The following is a 23,591-nucleotide window of genomic DNA, read 5'->3' on the forward strand; positions in this document are numbered from 1 at the left end:
AGCAGCCCACCAGGCTCCGCCGTCCCTGGGATTCTCCAAGCAAGAGTACTGGAGTGGGGTGCCATTGCCTTCTCCACACGTAACACTGGCCTTCCCCAAAAACATATTAGTCATAGATGTGGAGGTTTTTTGTGTTTATTAAATGTTTAAATAACATGACAATGACTTATGCTCCATGTTTGAAGATAAAATAGATTTCAGTATCTGTTAAAACATTACTGGTATAACTTTTCAAACAGTTTAATATAACTAAAGAAATACCCAGTTTTGTGAGAAACAGGGCACTTAAATAGTAGGATATTTAAAATATTTCTTAAGAATTAAAGCCTGCATTTTACAAGTAGCAAAAGGGCAATACTTGTGCTGTTTCCATCACTACTGTAAAGTGTACGTTGTGTTCTATTGCTTTCAAGAGAAAGTGAATGTTCTTCAATGGTTCTGCTATCTTCTCTTCTGTTTCCAACTGATTATCACATGGTTTGAAAAAATTAGTACTTATACAAGTTTAAGCATAGACAGTTGGAAAAACCACAGTAAGCCACCACTTTCACACTCAGTGTTCTTATATAATGCTATATAGTATTTATATAATACAAAGTTCTTTATTCATTTTTATATGTGATAAGACAAACCAAAGAGGAAAAAAAAAACAACTTACAATTTGAAAAGATAGACTGTGTAATGTCTCACCTTGACTGAAGTAATTGCTTTGACCCAGTCTATTAGAGATGTCTCTCAGTTGTTTTTAAGTATCAATTCAGATATTAAACCCTGGAGAAGGAAATGGCAACCCACTCCCGTACCCTTGCCTGGAAAATTCCATGGACGGAGGAGCCTGGTAGGCTGCAGTCCATGGGGTCTCAAAGAGTCGGACACGACTGAGCGATTTCACTTCACTTCAGATATTAACAAAATACCCCTTCTATAAGATAAATTTATGCCTTCAATCCCAATTCACCTTACTAAGTCTCTCAATTTTATCTAGTGTTTTAGATCCAAACAAATGCCATTCCCATGAGCACATCCCCAGTAATTTGAAAAACTCAACTTCTATTCACCTCCCAAGGAAGTTCCTTATTCACCTTAAGGCAATGGTTCTGCTTGAGTCAAATTTGATGAGCTCCAGTAAGAAACTCACACAAAAACAAAACAAACAGAAAAACATCCTTTGCCTTAATGACTATCTCCTGAAAAGCTAAAACATCCCACACAGAGTGTTATATACTAGTTGATTACCAAGTACCCCTTTCAAATATACCATTTGAACAACAAATCTTCAGCTGCATAAGCTGCACTTTGGGAATTGCACAATTTGTATTTGTCAGATTTAGTGTGGCATTGTTCTTCTCCTTTCCTTCCGTCAACACCACCCAGATGACTACATCTCACTTGTTTCAGTGTCAAAGATGCTCAGGGTTCCTGTGGGTGTTCTCATTCCTCATCAGCCAGGTAGTCCAATAAGTCTTGTCTTATTCTGACTGCCCAATATCAGTCCTCCTCCTCTGACTTAATCCAACTTTTAGTCCAAATTCAACTGGACTAATCATTTCACACATTGATTTGACCCTTTCATTAGTCTCAGAGCGCCCAGATTGCACTCAGCAGCGAACCCCTGTGTGGAACAATCATGGGCATCTGCTCTTGCTTTGGTGACACAAACACTTTTCTTCCTATTAACCTGGAGGTGAGCAGAGCCCCCTGCTGACTCATGTTGCACATGTAGTGTTGGTAAGAAAAAAACAGACAAACTTGTATGAAGCCACTGAGATTTTTGCAGGGGTTTCTTACTTTAGCTCACCATTGCCAATTCTGTCTAATAAAAGAATTAAAAGAAACAAAGGATAGAGTTAAAATATGCTTGTATATCTAACAGTATATGTAATTAGCTATAATTAAGGGGGTCCTTTTATCAATAAAGCAGTTAGCCAAAATTCAGTTGCCATCTACTTAATTTTAAATATAAATCAATTGACATTTTCTCATTTCAACTGAAAAAAAAAAAAGGTAGCCTTTAGACTCCAAAACTTCATTTGTTCTAAGTTAATAGTGTAAGAAATCAAGGCCAGTGTTTTTATTCCATAACATCTCTAAAGACTGCAACTCTACAAGGATACAACCTCATGAACATTCAGTTTAGGACTCTGGTCACACATTTGATATTAAACTAGCTATATATTTATCTGTAAATTCCTTAGCTATAGAATTAATTTATAGATTATAATTATGGAATTATTGGAAATCTGTTTCTGTTTACTAAAAATGATATTCTAAGTGTTCTTAGTTATTAATAAAACACTAAAAATATTATTTATTTTTAGTAAACAATTAAAAACCTTATGATCAAACTACCCAATGATCAAAATCTTCAGAGCAACATGTTATCTTTGACTAAATACTGAAGCCTGAATCTACCAAAGGGTACTTAATTAAAACATGTACCCATAGCTTGTTACAGGTGTTAAAAATCAATTTTGGAACTATTACCTTTCGACTGTGAGGGGTATAATTAAACAAATGAAAATAAAGGTACTTGTAGCTGGAAAAGCACAACCAAGTTTATTTCAGTGCACATAATTGGAACATTTTTCCTATTTTTATATTTTTGCCCTGTGATTTAAAAGTGTTTGCATCCAGTAATTCTATTTATACAGCCCTTTAATGTCTTCAAACATAGAAAACAGACTTGTGATTGCTGGGGTGAGGTGGGGAGGGGAGGGATGAATTGGGAGTTTGAGATTAGCAGATGCAAACTATCATATATAGATTGGATAAACAACTGCATCCTATTGTATAGCACAGGAACTATATTAAATATTCTGCAATAAACCATTATGGAAAGAATATGTAATATATATGTGTGCATATAACTGAATCACTGTGCTCTATACCAGAAACTAACACAACATTGCATATCAATGATATGTCAACAAAAGATAAAAAGTCCTTTAGTGTCTTGCTCATTTCTTTTCTACTTCATTTTTCTCTGTTCAAGTTAGTAACCACAGAATTTCACTGGATTTTCATAGTCTGATATTTCTTCTAATGATGCAATAATTTTTGTATAGTTTCTCAGGATTTCTATGCAAATTCCACCATTTTACAGTTGCAAAAATGGAATAAAATAAAAGGCAGTGGAAGAGGTTGTGTTTCTGTGTGGGTAGAGGGCATATTGGAACTCTCATTTTCCACTCCATTTCACTGTGAATCTAAAACAGGACTTAAAAACTGACTTCAGGCTCTACTACAAAGCCACAGTCATCAAGACAGTATGGTACTGGCACAAAGATAGAAATATAGATCAATGGAACAAAATAGAAAGCCCAGAGATAAACCCACGCACATATGGACACCTTATCTTCGACAAAGGAGGCAAGAATATACAATGGAGAAAAGACAATCTCTTTAACAAGTGGTGCTGGGAAAACTGGTCAACCACTTGTAAAAGAATGAAACTAGAACACTTCCTAACACCATACACAAAAATAAACTCAAAATGGATTAAAGATCTAAATGTAAGACCAGAAACTATAAAACTCCTAGAGGAAAACATAGGCAAAACACTCTCCGACATAAATCACAGCAGGATCCTCCATGACCCACCTCCCAGAATATTGGAAATAAAAGCAAAAATAAACAAATGGGACCTAATTAAAATTAAAAGCTTTTGCACAACAAAGGAAACTATAAGCAAGGTGAAAAGACAGCCTTCAGAATGGGAGAAAATAATAGCAAATGAAGCAACAGACAAACAATTAATCTCAAAAATAGTTTTGTTTTTTTAGATCAACCTAATTCTCTTAGGGACAGAACCACCATACCAGGTCATCTGATGTTTACCACCATTCCAACCCCATCAATGGTGCATGGGGTTTGAGGAGTGGAACTTTAGCCTCAGGAAGACTGCCTAGTGGGCAAGGTGGCGCGGTTATCTGACAGGCAGATATGACGACCTGGGAAAGTGCACGGAAGAGAAATGCTCATGCACTTACCTTGATGATTCGGCATCCAATCTTCCTGTCTGGACCATGTAGTGATAGACTGGGCACAAGTGGAGCCTTCTGGAGGAAAAATCGGGCTGCCAGGGTCCTTCTTCATCCTAAACAAGGTTGCTAATTCCCCTGAATATGCTGACTCTTTAGCCTCGTCCTCTGGCTGGTGGAGAGTCCGCTGATGAGACACACTGGGAGATGTCTATGTAACTTCCCAGGACAGGGCCAAAGCGGTCTGACTCAATGACTTTCACTGTCTGTTACCAGGCGTGCTGTCCAGTACGGGGACCCATTGCCCAGGAAGATGGCCGGCTGGGCATGGGCAGACCGTGTCCACGCAGAGCTAGAGGTCCTGGTGGCCAAGGTTAGGTGAGCGGAGTGACCTCCACAGGCATGTGATGTGTCACTCTGCTTCCAGGCTCCTCGGGAAGGGTCGTAGGTCTACGCTTATAGGGACAGACCTCACCACAGATTGGACTTCTAGGGGACGCATTAGCTGTCCGCATCCAACACACTCCTGGACAGAATTGCTGTTCCCCTGAAGCCAGAATTCACAGGATTTCCGAAGCCATCAAAGGGCTGCTGGAGATAGGAGGCAGCTGGGAATCAAGATTGTCAGGCAGGTCCCAAGTCCTATAAGAACAGCAGGACCACAAGCGGTCTGATGGTGGCCACCGGGCTCTGCAGGAACTGCTGGTCCAGGAAGCCAGCCTGGTGGGTGCTTCCTGGCCCTACCTAATTGGCAGACAGGCCCTGAAGACTGAGGCTGCTGCTTCGACTTGAAAGATGCTGTGCATGGGTGAGGAGGCTGCCTCGGCCTCAAGGCTTCCTGGGATAGATCCTCGTGTTCTGGCCAGGTAGCAATAAACTGGCCACAGGTGAGGGCTTCTCTGCGGCACACTGGGCTGTCAGGGTGCATCCCACTCTTAAGCAGAATTGTGGGGAATTACCGTGAAGGCAGATCACCTGAGCTCATGCCCACTGGGGCAGTCCTGGGAGTCCAATGATGAGAGACACCTGGGAGATCTACCCACAGGCAGGGCTTATATATCTTCCCAGAACAGGGCCTTAAGTGTTCTGGCTCAAACCAGCTTTCCTGTTCTAGAAGAAGAAGGAAAAAGGAGAGAGAGAGAAAGAAAAACAAATCACCAGTGTTCTATAGGCCATGCATTGCTTTACCATTGTTAAGATAACCCAGACACCCCTATGTAATTGAACAGGATCCTATGGGGTCTTCCCAGGACAAGACTCCCTGGCACCACGTCTTCCACTACCTTTGGTCTGTAGAAACACTTTAGTCAAAACATCAATTTAATAAGAGAAGTGAGAAAATGCAAAACGGAAAACGGTCAAGCAAGATAAACTAATAACAGTTTAGCCATCAAACAAAGTCACAGACCCTTAGTTCCTCCTCAAGGGCTATAGAAAATATTCTGAGCTATGTCCTTTGAACTTTTTAGCAGATACTGAAACCCCCACCAAGTGGGAGAAGTTAACTGTGTGCTGTAACAAGCACACAGACCCCACACCAGTTAGAATCAGAAGGTTGACGATATGATTTCCGATTATCTCATGACCACTAATCAGAAAAATGCCCATGAACTGATCACATACCCCACGATCTCCCTCCCTCAACCTGTCTTTACAAGTCTTTCCCTGAAAGCCTTCAGGGAGTTTAAGCCTTTTAAGCACTAGCTGCCCTGGACTCCTCACTTGTCTCCCTGCAATAAACACTGCACTTTCCTTCACCAGAACCTGATGTCAGCAGAAGGGCTTACTGATCATGGGCAAGCCAACCCAACTTTGGTTTGATAACACCTAGAGGACCAGGAATTGATATGAAATGGGTATGAATAGTCAAAATCACAATTATGATTTACTATGGTTTTTAAAAATGTTTTCATGAGGGTGGGGGGTGATGACCCTAAAGATAGGCATGATTATTTTATTCACTTAATATCATAGCTGTATTAGTGAAGCCATTTTGCAGCAACATGGATGGATTTAGAGATTATCATACTAAATGAAGTAAGCCAAAGACAAATATCATATAATATTGCTTTTCTGTGGAATCTGAAAAAAATGACACAAATGAACTTATTTACAAAACAGAAAGAGACTCACAGACATAGAAAACAAACTTATGATCCCCAAAGGAGAAAGGGAGGTGTGGGTAAGGAATAAATTAGGATGTTGGAATTAAATATACACATTCTATATATAAAATAAATAACCAACTAGGACCTACTGTATAGCACAGGGAACTGCAATCAATATTTTGTAATAACCTGTAAGAGAAAAGAATCTGAAACAGAATATATATATATATGTATAATATATATATATGTATATAAAACTTATATATGCGTGCATGCTAAGTCACATCAGTCATGTCTGACCCTTCGCGACACTATGGACTGTAGCCCACCATACAGTGGGCTAGGAGGAGGAGTGTAGCTCCTCCGTCCATGGGATTCTCCAGGCAAGAATACTGGAGTGGCTTACCATGCCCTCCTCCAAGGGACCTTCCTGAAGCAGGGATAGAATCTGCGTCTCTTATGTCTCTTGCATTGGCAGGCGGGTTCTTTACCACTAGCAACATCTGGGAAGACCAAAACTTATATATATGACTATGTATATATTTATGTATATAAAACCAAATCACTGTGCTATACACCTAAAACTAACATAATACTGTAAATAAACTGGACTTCAATAAAAACTTAAAAATAAAAATGATTCCTGACAATTAGACTATCTAGACAAAATTTGAAAAATGAAAATCAGATTAAGGATAAGGGTGGAATGAAGTGGTAATGGAGTGGAGGGGCAGGGGTGGTGTTTTGAGGGTCAATCTGAGGGATACATGTGGTGAAAGAATTGTACTGTTACGTTGATTCTGTATTTAGTGGTGTTAAAATGGACCTAAAATATATAATACAAATTAATCAAAGTAAAGACACACATATAAATAAGTACAAGTAAAACGGGAAATTCAAATGTCTTCATGGATTATATGAATCTCAACCAAATCAATCTCAACCAAACCAATCTTTGTGCTATCATTTTACAAACTACTGGTATTGAGAAAACTAAGGAAAGAGTATACAGGCTTTCTCTGTATTATTTCTTACATCTCCATGTGAATCTACAATTATTTCTATAATATATCCATTAAAATTATGTCATTTAAAACTGTCATATTAAGAGTTAATTAATGATTCCATTTAAGATTCAGTTCAGTTCAGTTTCTCAGTCGTGTCCAACTCTTTGCAACCCAATGAACCACAGCACATCAGGCCTCCCTGTCCATCACCAACTCCCGGAGTTTACTCAAACTCATGTCCATTGAGCTGGTGATGCCATCCAACCGTCTCATCCTCTGTCATACCCTTCTTCTCCAGCCTTCAATCTTTCCCAGCATCAGGGTTTTTTCCAATGAGTCAGCTCTTCCCATCAGGTGGCCAAAGTATCGGAGTTTCAGCTTCAACATCAGTCCTTCCAATGAATATTCAGGACTGATCTCCTTTAGGATAGACTGGTTGAAACTCCTTGCAGTCCAAGGGACGCTCAAGAGTCTTCTCCAACACCACAGTTTAAAAGCATCAATTCTTCCGCACTCAGTTTTCTTTATAGTCCATACGTGACTACTGGAAAAAACATAGCTTTAGCTAGACAGACCTTTGTTGGCAAAGTAATGTCTCTGCTTTTAATATGCTGTGTAGGTTGGTCATAACTTTCCTTCCAAGAACTGAGCGTCTTTTAATTTCATGGCTGCAGTCACCATCTGCAGTGATTTTGGAGCCCCTCAAAATAAAGTCTGCCACTGTTTCCACTGTTTCCCCATCTATTTGCCATGAAGTGATGGGACCGGATGCCATGATCTTAGTTTTCTGAACGTTGAGCTTTAAGCCAATTTTTTCACTCTTCTCTTTCACCTTCATCAAGAGGCTCTCTAGTTCTTATTCATTTTCTGCCATAAGGGTGGTGTCATCTGCATATCTGAGGTTATTGATATTTCTCCTGGCAATCTTGATTCCAGCTTTTGCTTCATCCAGCCCATCATTTCTCAAGATGTACTCTGCATAAAAGTTAAATAAGCAGGGTGACAATATACAACCTTGATGTACTCCTTTACCTATTTGGAACCAGTCTGTTGTTCCATGTCCAGTTTTAACTGTTGCTTCCTGACCTGAATACAGGTTTCTCAAGAGGTAGCTCAGGTGGTCTGGTATTCCCATCTCTTGAAAAAATTTCCACAGTTTATTGTGATCCACACAGTCAAAGGCTTTGGCATAGTCAATAAAGCAGAAATAGATGTTTTTCTGAAACTCTATTGCTTTTGTGATGATCCAACGGCTGTTGGCAATTTGATCTCTGGTTCCTCTTCCTTTTCTAAAACCAGCTTGAACATCTGGAAGCTCACAGTTCATGTATTGCTGAAGCCTGGCTTGGAGAATTTTGAGCTTTACTTTACTAGCATGTGAGATGAGTGCAATTGTGTGGTAGTTCGAGCATTCTTTGGCACTGCCTTTCTTTGGGATTGGAATGAAAACTGACCTTTTCCAGTCCTGAGGCCACTGCTGAGTTTTCCAAATTTGCTGGCATATTTAGTGCTGCACTTTCACAGCATCATCTTTTAGGATTTGAAATAGTTCAACTGGAATTCCATCCCTCCACTAGCTTTGTTCATGTTATGCTTCCTAAGGCCCACCTGACTTCACATCCAGGATGTCTGGCTCTAGGTGAGAGATCACACCATTGTGATTATCTGGGTCATGAAGATCTTTTTCATACAGTTCTTCTGTGTATTCCTGCCACCTCTTCTTAATATCTTCTGCTTCTGTTAGGTCATTACCATTTCTGTCCTTTATTGAGCCCATCTTTGCACAAAATATTCCCTTGGTATCTCTAATTTTCTTGAAGAGATCTCTAGTCTTTCCCATTCTATTGTTTTCCTCTATTTCTTTGCACTGATCACTGAGGAAGGCTTTCTTATCACTCCTTGCTATTCTTTGGAACTCTGCATTCAAATGGGTTTATCTTTCCTGTTCTCCTTTGCTTTTTGCTTCTTTTTCTTCTTTTCACAGCTCTTTGTAAGGCCTCCTCTGACAGCTATTTTGCGTTTTTGCATTTCTTTTTCTTGGGGATGGTCTTGATCCCTGTCTCTTGTACAATGTCATGAACCTCTGTCCATAGTTCATGAGGCACTCTGTCTATCAGATCTAATTCCTTGAATCTATTTGTCACTTCCACTGTATAATCATAAGGGATTTGATTTTGGTCATACCTGAATGGTCTAGTGGTTTTCTCCACTTTGTTGAATTTCAGTCTGAATTTGGCAATAAAGGGTTCGTGATCTGAGCCACAGTCTGCTCCCAGTCTTGTTTTCGCTGACTGTATAGAGCTTCTCCATCTTTGGCTGCAAAGAATATAATCAATCTGATTTTGGTGTTGACCATTTGGTGATGTCCATGTGTAGAGTCTTCTCTTGTGTTGTGGAAGAGAGTGTTTGCTATGACCAATTTGTTCTCTTGGCAAAACTCTATTAGCCTTTGCTCTGCTTCATTCTATACTCCAAGGCCAAATTTGCCAGTTAAGTTTACTTGAAAAGAAAAATATCCAAATGAAATTATTTTTATAATTATACCTAGTCAATATCATCTTTAGATCATTTTCCAGTCACCTAACAGCTGCTTAGACAAATTAAGTATGGCCGTGCCTGTTTTGAACAGTGAATATTCAAATTTATGAAAAATAATCTCAAGTATTAAAATAAATGCATAAAAAATAGCATTTCACCTAGATAGAATTATTTATCTTTAAAGATAAGATAATTTTAATATGCTATTTTATGTTCCATACTATTTATCAATTTTTATGATGAGCAAAATGCAAAACTGGGCATAAATACATCCACTTGCCATAGTTTCTTCATGGTTTCATTAGAGACTAATAACTAAAGCAATTGTAACTCCTAAGAATTTCTTAAGAATCTTCACACATAATTTTTCTGAAAACAAACAAAAAAACCCCACAGATTCTAAAATGATTTTGACATTTTTCATTCTCTTTTAAGTGATTATTATGCTTAGCAACCTGGAGAGCCTCTGATCCTTAAGCAATGCTAATGTAGTTATCTGAATTTTTTTTTTTTTTTGTAGTTATTTATAAAGCTCTCTCTTTGGTTGAAAAAAGAGAGCAGTAGCTCTTATCTTTATGGTCCTTAAGAAGGGAGTAATGGGAGGGTAATTGAAAGGTTAATTATGAGGAAGCTTAATCTGTAAGCAACAAGTGTAATTATTGTTTTTCATAAAATTAAAATCTTGTATCTTTGAACTGTGCTCATAAAAGCTCACAAAACCCTAGAGATTAGGACTGTTGACACTGTGAGCTCTTCATTTAATTCTAGCCAATATAACTATATAGGAACAGTTCCTAGAATAAGACTAGAAAGATTTTATCCTAGCTCCTATTTTTTTTTTTTATTTTAGTTGGAGGCTAATTACTTTACAATATTGTAGTAGTTTTTGTCATACATTGACATGAATCAGCCATGGGTTTACATGTGTTCCCCATCCTGAACCCCCCTCCCACCTCCCTCCCCATCCCATCCCTCTGGGTCATCCCATTGCCCCAGCCCTGAGCATTTGTCTCATGCATCGAACATGGAATGGTGTTCTGTTTCACATATGATAATATACATGTTTCAATGCTATTGTCCCAGAACGTCCCACCCTCACCTTCTTCCTCAGAGTCCATAAGACTGTTCTATGCATCTGTGTCTCTTATTCTGTCTCATATATAGGGTTATCGTTACCATCTTTCAAATTCCATATATATGCATTAGTATACTGTATTGGTGTTTTTCTTTCTGGCTTACTTCACTCTGTATAATGGGCTCCAGTTTCATCCATCTCAATAGAACCGATTCAAATGTATTTTTTTTAATGGCTGAGTAATATTCCGTTGTGTATATGTACCACAGCTTCCTTATCCATTCGTCTGCTGCTAGGTCCTATTTTTATTAAAGCTCAAGACCAGGGATGTTTAGATAGTTATCCCAGAAGGTCACAATTATAGGCCTAAAATGCAAAATCAAGCTCAAATCCCATTACAAGTTATTTTATGAAGAATTTTATGTCTTAAGTCAGTATTTTGGCAACCATTATTAGAATTACTGATTATCTTTACACTGTTGTTGTTTACTCGCTAAATTGTGTCTGACTCTTTTGCAACCCCATGGACTGTAGGCCTCCAGGCTCCTCTGTCCATGAGATTCTCCAGGCAAGAACACTGGAGTGGGTTGTCATTTCCTTTTCCAGGGGATCTTCCTGAACCAGGGATCGAAACTGTATCTCCTGCATTGCAGACATACATGACATAAATACGTGTTTGCATAAGTATTGCATGTGACTTCAATGGCCTCATCTCACTTCAAGCTGTACTTTAAAATTTGTTAAATTTATTCTGTTCTTTTTGTTTGAGGTCAATCAAGCAAATTAGTATTCATTTTTCAACACATTGCTTATTTATGAAATGCTATTCACCTGTCTACCTACCTATCTATGTATCTACTCTATGCATCTGGGCATATAGATGAGAATTTATTGCTTAAGATATCTGGTATGTGGTACTTTGTTACACGGTCCTAGGAAACTAATACACTGGAAAGACACGCTGATTTACCATATATCTATCGGTAATGTTTCATTGGCTAAAACTCAGTCATTGGCCTCATCTCATTTCAAGATGTACTTTACATTATTATCTTTTAGGTGTAAAGAATAAAATGGTAGAAAAATATGTGTTGGTGGGAATATAATGTGTTTGGTTTTACAATGGATAAAGTATTGTTTATGCCTTCAACAGGTCAGGTATAGTTTGCAAGTATATATTGAATCCCAAATTTCTTCTACTCTCTTCCCTGTTAACAGGAAACACACAGAATGAATAAGAGTACAGTCTCCAGGGGGCACAAGGAGCTGAGTTCTAATCCTTCCTTAATCATCTATTTACTGTACAAATTTGGAAAGCTTGCTTAGCTTCTCTAAATACCAGTTTCTTTTCTGTAAAATAAGGATTCTTGTGTTTACCTTATAAGAAGAATTAGATAATGTATATCAAACTTCTTATCACAAACTGATTTTTCACATGCTTCATCATGTTGAAACTTTCATCATTATCTCTGCTTCACTTTGCCTACATAGAATAAATAAATCAACCTATTTCAGTCCACTGGGTCACAAAGAGTTGGACACAGCTAAGCACACACACCCAACTTTATTACTTCTATCTTCTCAATAATTTTGTTCCTGTATTCTATTTCTTCTGTCAATATTTTGGTTAGAACTTTATCATTTCTTATTTGAATCGATACTTACTTTCACGTAATCTTTAATTTTACTCTTTACATTAATTCCTGTTTAATTCTAAAAACACATCTGGGTGGCTTCCCAGGTGGCTCAGTAGTAAAGAATCCACCAGCCAATGCAAGAACACACCTAACCAACACAACACTGTAAAGCAAATATCTTCCAATTAAAAATAAATTTTAAAAAAAGTACCAAATCATATCAATTACCTTTTTTAATATCTTGAATGACTTCCTCATCATCTCTTAATTTAATACATGTTCTTTATCTAAAAACCTGACATTATCTTACTCTTCTTAGATACAAGATGATCTTTCAAACGTTTAAACAATCTGCTAAAACTTCTACATTCTTGGTATTGTTGTTGTTCAGTTGCCAAATCATGTCTGACTCTTTGCGACCCCATGGACTGCAGCACTCCAGGCTTCCCTGTCCCTCACCATCTCCTGGAGTATGCCTAAGTTCACGTCCATTGAATCAGCGATGCCATCCAACCATCTCATCCTCTGTTGCCCTCTTCACCATCTGCCCTCAATCTTTCCCAGCATCAGGGTCTTTTCCAATAACTACCTCTAAATAGCAAGAGCTTTGTAAAACTCTGATTGCATAATTTACAAATTTCCTTTAAGTACCTATTTAACAATCTCCTTTCCAGTCCATTCACCAAACTGCAAACTCCCTAAAACTTTAAGGCAGTTTGAATTATTGTAAATTTACTTGGAATTATATTATAGTCATTTGAGTTTTTAATCTAATTTTGCATTGATTGTTGAAGTAATTTGAATATTTATTTTATAAATATATAGCTAATGAATATGTAACTTAGGGAGCTGATAATGCATAAAACCTACAAAGGATTAACTATTATTAGCCTATTTGACATATAATTTTCAACAATGTTTGTCTATCATGCTAACCATCTGTTTACTCATATTTCAATCAATATTTACATAAGTATATGTTCTTCCAGAAAATGTAGCTGGTATATTTTTTTAACTTTTTATTTTATATTGGAGTGCAACTGATTAAGAATGTTGTAATAGTTTCAGATGGACAGCAAAGGGACTCAGCCATACATACATACATATTCCCTCCCAAGCTCCCTTAAAATGTGGCTGTTTTAAAATGTATTTTTTAAATTTACTTTTACAATTTAAAAAAAAATTAAAAATTTATTTTTCTTCCAGTTTTGTTGAAGACCTAAATGACAGTGTAAGTTTAAGGTGTACAGTGTAATAATTTGACTTACATCCATCATGAAAAGATCTAAACTACAATAAGTTTGGAGGACATCCATCAGCTCATATAGAAATAAAGAAATATAAAAAAAATTTTCCTCATGATGAGAACAATTAGGATTTACTCTCTTAACCATTTTCATGTATAATGTAGAGCAATGTTAATTATACTTATCATGTATTTAAAACATTATATTTCTAGTACTCATTTGTCTTATAACTGGAAGTTTGTGCTTTTTGACTCTCTTCCTCCAATTTCCCCTCCCCCCACCCTTTGCTTCTGATAACCACAAACTTGAACTCTTTTTCTGCGAGTTTGTTTGTATCTGTTTTTGAAGTATAATTGACCTACAACATTATGTTGCTTCCTGGTACATAAGATAGTGATTTGATATTTCTATACATTTTAAAATGATCCTCATGATAAGTCTAATTGCCATATGTCACCATACAAAAATATTACATAATTATTGACTTATACTCCCAACTTATACTCTTATATTTTATACTGACTCATTTCTTTTATAAGTGAATTCTCATACCTCTTAATCTCCCTCACCTATTTTTCTCCTGTTTCCTCTGTCAATAACCTGTATATTCTCTGTATCTATAACTCTATTTCTGTTTAGTTATGTTTGTTCATTTGTTTTGTTTCTTGGACTTCCCTGGTGGCTCAGACCATAAAACGTCTACCTACAATGTGGGAGACCCAGGTTTGATCCCTCTGTCGAGAAGATCCCCTGGAGAAGGAAATAGCAACCCACTCCAGTACTGTTGCCTGGAGAATTCCATGGACAGGGGAGCCTGGTAGGCAGCAGTCCATGGGGTCACAAAGAGTCGAACACACTGAGCAACTTCACTTTCCTTTCTTTTCCTTTTGTTTCTTAGATTCCACATATGATTGAAATCATACAGTATTTGTCTTTGATTTATTTCAATTAGCATAATACTTTCCATGCCCAACCATGTTGCTGCAAATGGCAAAATTTCCTTCTTTTTAAGGCTGCAATGAACATAAAGGTGTATGTATTGTTTTGAATTAGTGTTCTGTTTTCTTCAGATTAATATGTACCCAGGAATGGACTTGCCGGATCATATTGTATTTCTTCATTTACTTCTTTGAGGAATTTTCATAATGTTTTTCATAGTGACTGGATAGTTTACATTCTCACCAACAGTGCACAAGGGTTCCCCTTTTCCTATATCCTTGCAACTTGTTATTTGTTGTATTTTGATAATGGCCATTCTGACAGGTGTAAGTTGATATCCCATTGTGGTTTTCATTTGCATTTTATTGATGATAAGTGATGTTGAGCATCTTTTTATGTGCCTGTTGGCCATCTGTATGTCTTCTTTTGAAATATGTCTACTCAAGTCCTTTACTCACTTTTAAAATCAGATTGCTTGGGTTTTGTTATGTTGAGTTGTATTAGTTCTTTGTTTTTTGGGTTTTTTTTTTAGATATTAACCCTTAATCAGATATATCCTTGCAAGAAAAGTTTCCCTTGACTTATACAGTTCACTTGATTGCTCTAGCCGTGTTGTTGCTCTCTCATGATGTTACATATCTAAGTAACTTCACCAAATGCTTCTCAGGATTTTTCAAAGTCTTCCAATTCCTAGGCGGTTCCTGAATTCCTCTGTCTGAGCTTAAAACTTACCTCTTCAGTCTTCTACCAACTATTCCTTACTGACTTCTGTCATCTCTCAACTTCAGGAGTTTCTCTTAGATAAATTTTTATTTTGTTTTGGTTTGTGTATACTTTTACCAAGATCAGTTGTCCAAATCCCTCTCTTGGAGTCTCTACCTTTTGAAAGGCAAATATGCAACTGCCCCACCACTTCTGGAAGTACACATCCTTCTAGAGCTTTCCCTGGTGGCTCAAGGGGCTAAAGAATCTGCCTGCAATTCAGGAGACCTAGGTTCAATCCCGGGGTCAAGAAGATCCCTTGGAGAAGGGAATGGCTACCCATTCCAGTATTCTTGCCTGGAGGATTCCATGATCAGAGGAGTATTTTGCATGTTTTCCAACTTTTTATTCAGATTTTACAACAGTAGGCAGTGAGTTATTGACAGTTATGAAAAAGAAGAATGCAGCAAATATCATTGTAAATTTTTCTATGAATTAATTATAAATGATTGGAAAATGACATGAACAAAATTATATCATAGCTGGCTAACAAACAATACTGGTTCAATATACTACTCAAAAAGTAATAGGCAAATTATTTGTAAAGAGTTTTATTTTTCAAAACTTAGATGATTAAAAATATTGTTGTCTCATGGAATGTGTTTGCATACACTTACTGTCAGACAGGAAATAATGATGCCATATGTTTACATAATGTTCAAAGCATTTTCACATATTCTTTGAGTTTGGTGTTTATAACAATGTTGTGAAATAGGTAAGATCAGTATTTTTAATCCGTGCTTCTCGCTGAGGAAAATAAACCACACAGTAGTTACTTCATTAAATTTAAATTCAGTTTTTGCCCACTATCAATTTGTTTCCTATCACATATCTTCTTTAGAGGGTATTATGATCATAAATAAAGTGCTTTCACTTTCCTTTTTCCATCTCTACCACATAAAATATAAGTTTAATACTAAAGAATTTCTTTCCTAAGTTTTCTGTATCACTAGCAATCCTACCATTGTATTTTGGCAAAGATATTTTTACAAGATTTACCTATCCTCTTCTTTTCAGGTGAAGGATTGCAAATGATATGTTAGTCCAAATATTTGAGATAAATCATAATTACCCCAAAATGTACACCTATTATCTGATTTTTTAAACTAATTATTCTGTCACAGATATTTCTATAACCCACATCTTTGGGTTCTTATTGTGAGTTCAAAATTTTATATAAGTACTTTGCTTTAGACTAGCTCAGTTGTCATTAAAAAGATTGCTATTTTGAGTTTATAGAGGTCATTGCCATGTGGGAAAAGTAATGCATATTTTGACGAATTTCAGGCACATAATAGAAGAAGAAAATGTTTAAGCTGTCAGAGTTGATTGCTCATTTTTGGAAGAGCAATAAATATGTGTTGGTCAGATAACAACTTGTGAAATAACAGAGTAATGAGCAGGTATCAAAAAAGAAAACTTTTCAATAAGGTAATTACTTCTAGGGTAATATGCATCAAGTATGCCTATATTTCTTTGGCATCAAATTTTCTGGACCACTTTTCTCCTTTTATATCTAAAGGAAACATCCAATCATGTGTGATATTTGCTCATAGACAAAAGGAGGTATTTTTCACTGTGGATTTCCTGTCAGAAGCAGTCAGCAGCCTGTCAAGTAAATCTATATTTGTCCATTGAAACAAGGACTGGAAATTACTAATTGCAGGAGCATGAAGTGACCAGGGAGAAGGAAAAGCATCCAGAATCAAAAGATTGAAACAATAGAAAAATCAGCTGATTTCAAATTTTCACTTTGCTTTGTAAGATAAGAATGTTGAGGCAACAATATTTACTATAACGGAGTAATAACTTAAAGGAAAATATTTAAAATATGAATAGCTTTCTAGTCAGTTACTTAATTTATTAAAAAATCATTTGCTGAACAATTGGAAACCTGGCTTCAGGTATACAGAAGGACATAAAAAAATGACACAGGTCAAAGTGATAATGACATTAATTGTCCAATTATTAAATATAATTCAAGATAGATTGTGCTTTGAGTATCACACAAACTTTAGTTCAATTCATTAGTTTTGTGACCTTTGTTAATTAATTTAATTTTACATGACATATAATTAACACACTAAAATTGCAAATATTTAAAGTGTACAATTTAATAAAGTTTTCACAAATGTTAATTCTCATGCAACCATCATTACAACAAAGACAATGAAAATACCATCACCCCCAGAAGTTTCCCCATGCTATTTGGTAACCACTCCTACCTGACCCACTTGTCCCCTCACCACCCATCTCATCTCTAAGCAGCAATATCTGATTCTTTAACTATAGATAAGTTTGCCTTTTCTAGAACTTTATATAATGGGGTCATACAATATGAACTTTTTTTCCTGACTTCTTTCACTCAGCATAATTTTTGAGATTCATCTACACTGTTCTCTATATCACTCGTTCATCCCTTTCAATTGTGTATGTGTGTGTATATATATATATATATATATATATAATTCAATTGTGTATATATATATATTATTCCATTGTATGTATATTTTTATGTATTTCTTTATGGATAGACAAATTGTCTAGCTTGTGGCTGACAATAAATATTTTTTTTCTCCTTTTCTCACACACACTTTAGATTCTGTAGTCATTCTCCAAGAAGAGTTAACAAGTAGAATAATGTTTGAAATTTATGAATTCTCCATTGTATGTGAATAAATTAGGATTTCATGTATATGATAATTGTTGTAAATTTAATTTTCTTAAATCCTTTTTATCATACTTGATTTTTCCAGCCTCTTCATAATATTCAAACTGGGACACATGCCATGATTTTATAAGGCTCTACCTAAATCTGTCAGCTCATTTCTAAATCATTTAAAATTGGTTAGTCCTTTCCAGTGGCTCTTGTGGTCAGGAAGGCAATGTAAATGAGCAAAGCAAACTGAGAAGTCCACCAATTAAGTCTATAAGTAGTTGTCATGCAAAAATACAGGCCAATTATTTTTCAAGGGAAACTCTGTCAGGTGTTTTTTTAGGAAAACTTCAGATCGTTACAGGATAGCAAGAAATTTAAACAAAAAATGGTCATATATATATGTGTGTATTACAATTTTGTAATTGAAGTATAACATGTGAAATATGTGTATATTTATATTATAAATGTATATAAGTGTATAGTCTCCAGTATAACTGTTTCTTCTGACCTAATTATTGGCCAATGAATTAAATGCAGATCATGAGTTATGACGATGCTATGAATCACAGAACTAACTAATATTTATTCAACTCGTGCAAATTTATATTAATCCTGTTCATTTAAGTAATAGCCCTTGGGTAATTTTAATCTTATGAAAAGTCTTATTAATTTATATGCATTTATTTGTCTCTTATTCAAAACCCAACTGTAATATGTGAGGTTTGTGTTATAATGTCAGGATACTAAAAGGTAACAAGCTGTTTGTTAATGAAGAAAGAGAACATCATGGACTCAGTCATTGGGATAAACTTGGAATACTAAATATGTATAATATGAAATTTATCCATGCACTCTATATGTTAGCAAAATTGATTATTCAGATCCCACAATTTTTTACAAGGCTTGTATAACAGAATTTGAATTCAGAACATAAATTGACTTATAAAAATTTTTTTAAAATATTAATTTTCTTGTATCCCTGAATCAGTGGTCTAAGATTCATTTTCATTAAAGAAAACTGTTAACGTTCCATCTTATTGGGATTAAAAAATGAGCAACTATGGATTATTTAGCAAAAAGATAAAAATCACAAATGCAATGAGGCAACAATACAGAACCAATACATTCAGAAGCTCTACCTGCAGTGAGTCAGATTCTACACAGAGCACAATTTGACCTAGAGAATAAACTACTTCCTGTGTTACTCAGAATTGTTTTGTTAAAATAAGCAATTAATGCACTGAATACCTTCTGCTTGCCTGTACAGATCCACTTTCCACTTTTCTCCACGCTTTTAGAGGCTGACCCACAATGGATAAAATCTCTCATCTTTTACTCTCTTATTGGATTGCATCAACAAAAAAGCCCAGGAGGAAATCTGAGTGAGGAAATCATTTAAAACAAACTATCAGTCATAAAGATTACATATATTAATACAATTGATATATGAAATAAAAAGTTAATAATCAACACATGGTTAATAATTAACAAAGATATAATAAAAGCAGTTGCAGTTATTTATTAGAAAAATATAAAGATTTATTGTTAGCATCCATTTTATTGCTAATGGGCAAAACTGAGAGGAATAAATCTCAAGAAACTAAAATGTTGAAATTAGTAGAGAAGAACTTTGGACTTCCTAGGTGGCTCAGTAGTAAAGAATCTGCTTGCAATAGAGGAGATGAGAGTTCAATCCCTGGGTCGGACGATGCCCTGGAGAAGGAAATGGCAACCCACTCCAGTATTCTTGCCTGGAAAATCCTATGGATAGAGGAGCCTGGCGGGCTCCAGTCAGTCCATGGGGTCATAAAAGAATTGGACAAGACTTAGAGACTAAACAGCAACAGAAAAGGACTTTAATACAACTATATTAACATATTTATGTTTAACCTTAAAATAAATTATAATTATGGTCTGATTCCAAGTCAGTGAATTACAATTTTAATTTAAAAAGAATAGATTTTATATTGATGAGTTCTCCCACATTTCATCCTGTTGCATGTAACACATTGAGGGTTGAGGATGGAGTAAATACACAGCAAGAGGTTGACTATGTAAGATTCCCTTCATAAAAAAAAGTAGTGACAGGAGATAGTAAACAACTCAGCACGTGGAGTTAGTAGAAAAGTGTTGACTTCAAAAAAATCAACCACATACATTACATTAAATTTGTGACTTTGTGTGTGTGAATAACTGAGGTTATTCAGTTATATCTGAAAACTTGATCACATAACTCATTTAGAAGATTTCATGTGTTAGAATGTAATAGAGAATAGAGTGTGAAATGAAAAGAGCATCTCAAATATCAAAGTAAGTAACAAACATAAGGAAATAGTACAGAATAGAACAAACAGAACAACCAAACAAAATAGCACAAACACACTGTATAAGTAGGAATTTAGTGGTGAAATTGGCAAGGAGTAACTTATTAACTAGAGTTATATTAACCATAACAGCCAATTTGATATTGAAACGCTAGTCTAGTTTCATGCTAGTATATACTTGAGTGCCTATTGAATAGTACAATGTGATAGGCATTTTCAAATTAATAAATCCAAAATAGAGTTGTGACTCTTATCATCTTCTTAAACCTATTAAATATTCTAGTTTGTCCCGTATTAATACATAAAAAGCCTATCCATTCAATTACACAATAAAAACCTCCCTTTCTCACAACTTTCTTATTGGCTAAATTAACTTTATTTAAAAGGTAACTATTTTGTCATTTAAAGTAACTAGGTTACATATATAATAACTTCCAGAGATTTCTGAATTTGGTATTAAAGCTATTCAACAAAATAAAGAATGTGCATCAAAAACTCATCTTTACTTAAATATTTATATAAAATGAAAATATAGTTCTATTGGGAATGATATACATCAAATTTTAATAGTTGTTCATGATGTGGCAAAGTTTATGTATGTGTCCATCATATCAGTTTGTCTTCCTGAACATACAGAGTGACTCCATCTCTCAGATCTTTTAGTTCTACTGGTGTCACATAGTTCTGTTCTGATCAATGAGATAGGACAGAAATGTTAGAAGAAAGGTTTGGCCCTATACACCTATCCGGAAATAACTCTGGAGGTTATGTGTTCTGATAGCCAAACTACAAGGTGAAGAAGAGCTGCCTGGTCAGTGTGAGAATTTATGTCAATAAAAAGTAAAATTTTATTTTTCTATGACACTGAAGGATAGTGTATCCTTTCCTTACCAATAGCTTTTAAAAGTGAGATGATAAGGAGGATATCCACTCTTTTTAATTTAAATGTCACTAAATTAAATGCAAAAAAGATTTGGTACCCATTCTGGAATGTGTATATTTAACTTCCTTCTGAACATCTGTATGTTTAAGTCTCTGGATATAATATGTACATAACTGAACATATCTTCTGTTCAGGCATTTTCTTATGGCAGTATTCCTTAATTTTATACCACTACCATTCACTTAGGACAGAAAGCTCCAGTCCATCATTTAATTCTCTGACCTATGAAACTGCCACAGAACACATTTTTTTTTTCTTTTTGAAAAAAAATCCTCTAGATTCTACCCTACCTCTAAGTATTTTTCTTAAACTTTTATTTCTCTTGGCCTTGTATTTGCCATTGTTTTTGTTTGATTCTGAAAGGCTACTGCCTGGACCTGTGCAGTAGATTTATAACTAGCCTCCTTGCTCCCTTTGCAAATTAACACCCACCCATGATTTTTCCCAAAGGACTCATGATATGATAGAATGGGATCACAACATGTGCCTTCTTAGAAAAGTTAATTGATGTTTGATATTTTATAGCATGCATAAAAACTACAATCTAATCTTAATCTATATTTCTACCATCACCTTAACTCCAATCACACTTTCTTAGAAATTTCCCAGTAGGGAAAGACAATCTTATCCTAATAGGAGATAAGACACAGCTGTATCATAGCATTTATTAAATTGTTTGTCTGAGCTCTCAGTAAGTGGAAGAATCAGTGTTTTATTGATCTTTACAATAGCTGAAGTCTGAGGAATGTGTAACTTGTTAGGCACTTAATAATTGTGTTTTGAATTAATGAATTTTTTATTCAATCTTGTAAACTGCTTATCGCTCTTGAAATAAATGAAAGCAATTACAAGTTTTTACTAACCCAGTTATATTATAAATAAGCATTATCATATTATGATAGCTATGTCATATTATTTACCTGGCTTGATTAAATTATTCCATTAGAAGCTTCTAATTTATTGAAATATACTGGATATTTCAATAGTACTATATAAGGACATTCAACATCTATGATAATACTTCTTCAAGAATTACATTATTTAAGAAACAAATCTGATTGTACTTTCTCAGCAAACAGCAATCCTGAAGTGTACTGTCTAATAGAGTAACCACTGACTACCTGTGACTATTTACATTTAAATTAATTAAAATAAAATTAGAAATTCAGTTCTTTGGGCTCCTCTGTCCATGCGATTCTCTAGGCAAGAATATTGGAGTGAGTAGCCATTCCCTTCCCCAGTGGATCTCCCTGACCCAGGTTTCACACTCGGATCTCCTGCATTGCAGGCAGATTCTTTACCATCTGGGCCACCAGGAAGCCCTCTTTGGTCACATTCACTAACCATATTTCAAGTACTCAGTAGTCCCATAAAGCTAATGGTTTCTGAACTATGCAGTTACAGAACATTCTCATTGCTGCAAGAAGTTCTATTGAACAATACTGATCTTACAAAAGTATAGTCTAAAACTTCTATAATAAACTTGGGGAATTAAGATTTTACATATCCTGTAAGCAGTGAAAGAAATTTATCCCACTTTTACTTGTCATCCCTTCACTTCACAATTTTTTATTTGATAACCGCTTTATGCCAATTCCCTGCCTGTACGTTCTTTACTTGTCATTATAATCATAACCATGATAAAGATTAAAGTCTCTTTCTACATACAACTAAAATTTCTGCCTTTCTTATTCTATGTAATCTCATGGTACAGGCCAAGTTGAATGATCACTTCCTGACTGCCGCATATTGATGATCATTACATCAAGATCTATCAGAACGCAGAATAAAAACCTTCTTTTGTAAAGGTTACAATTCATTTTATATGTCATTCAGAAGACTCTTTTCAGATTTTAAAATAAAAGAGCTATGCTATTCATGAAAAGCAAAAATTCAATACCCTTAGATTTTCGATGTAACTTGAGCCACTGGGTGATAGTTTGACTGCCTAAATACCATGGAAATTGGAGGACTATCTTTCTTATAAGTTAAACACAAAATCTTGTTATAGTTACTGTTTTATTTCTTTAATTGCTAAGAAACTTCTATTAACATCCTAAAAGGGCATCATCTTCTATCATCTGCATTTAGGTAAAAATATCACTCATACATACACATAATGTTTCAGAAGAGATCTTTAGAATTATAAAAGACATATCTATTTCAGCTTTTTAAAAAATTTAAAGTCATATTAGAAACAAAAATCATAATAAACTTAATGTGGACTTGTGACTAAAGAAAGGTAGCAATTTTCTCTACATAGAAAGTAAAATTTGATGAAAAAAATTAATATTGAATGTTAGTAATTTGGAAAAAGTAATAAATTTAGTTAATAACTTAATATTTGCCTACAGTCTACTTTGTTATTGACT

The 23,591-nt window shown here is 35.3% G+C and overlaps 1 long non-coding RNA gene across 1 annotated transcript; it reads right to left on the minus strand.

Moving 5' to 3' along the window:
* Window positions 1-226: 226 nt before the first annotated feature.
* On the minus strand, window positions 227-4,731 carry LOC145538386 (uncharacterized). The gene is made up of 2 exons (XR_014076818.1): window positions 3,990-4,731; window positions 227-1,813 (listed from the first exon to the last, which is right to left on the minus strand). It is a non-coding gene; the product is annotated as an uncharacterized LOC145538386 (long non-coding RNA).
* Window positions 4,732-23,591: the final 18,860 nt, after the last annotated feature.

This window comes from Giraffa tippelskirchi, chromosome 2 (genome assembly GCF_054371585.1).
Source record: "Giraffa tippelskirchi isolate mGirTip1 chromosome 2, T2T-mGirTip1v1.2.pri, whole genome shotgun sequence".
In the NCBI taxonomy this organism is placed as follows: domain Eukaryota; kingdom Metazoa; phylum Chordata; class Mammalia; order Artiodactyla; family Giraffidae; genus Giraffa; species Giraffa tippelskirchi.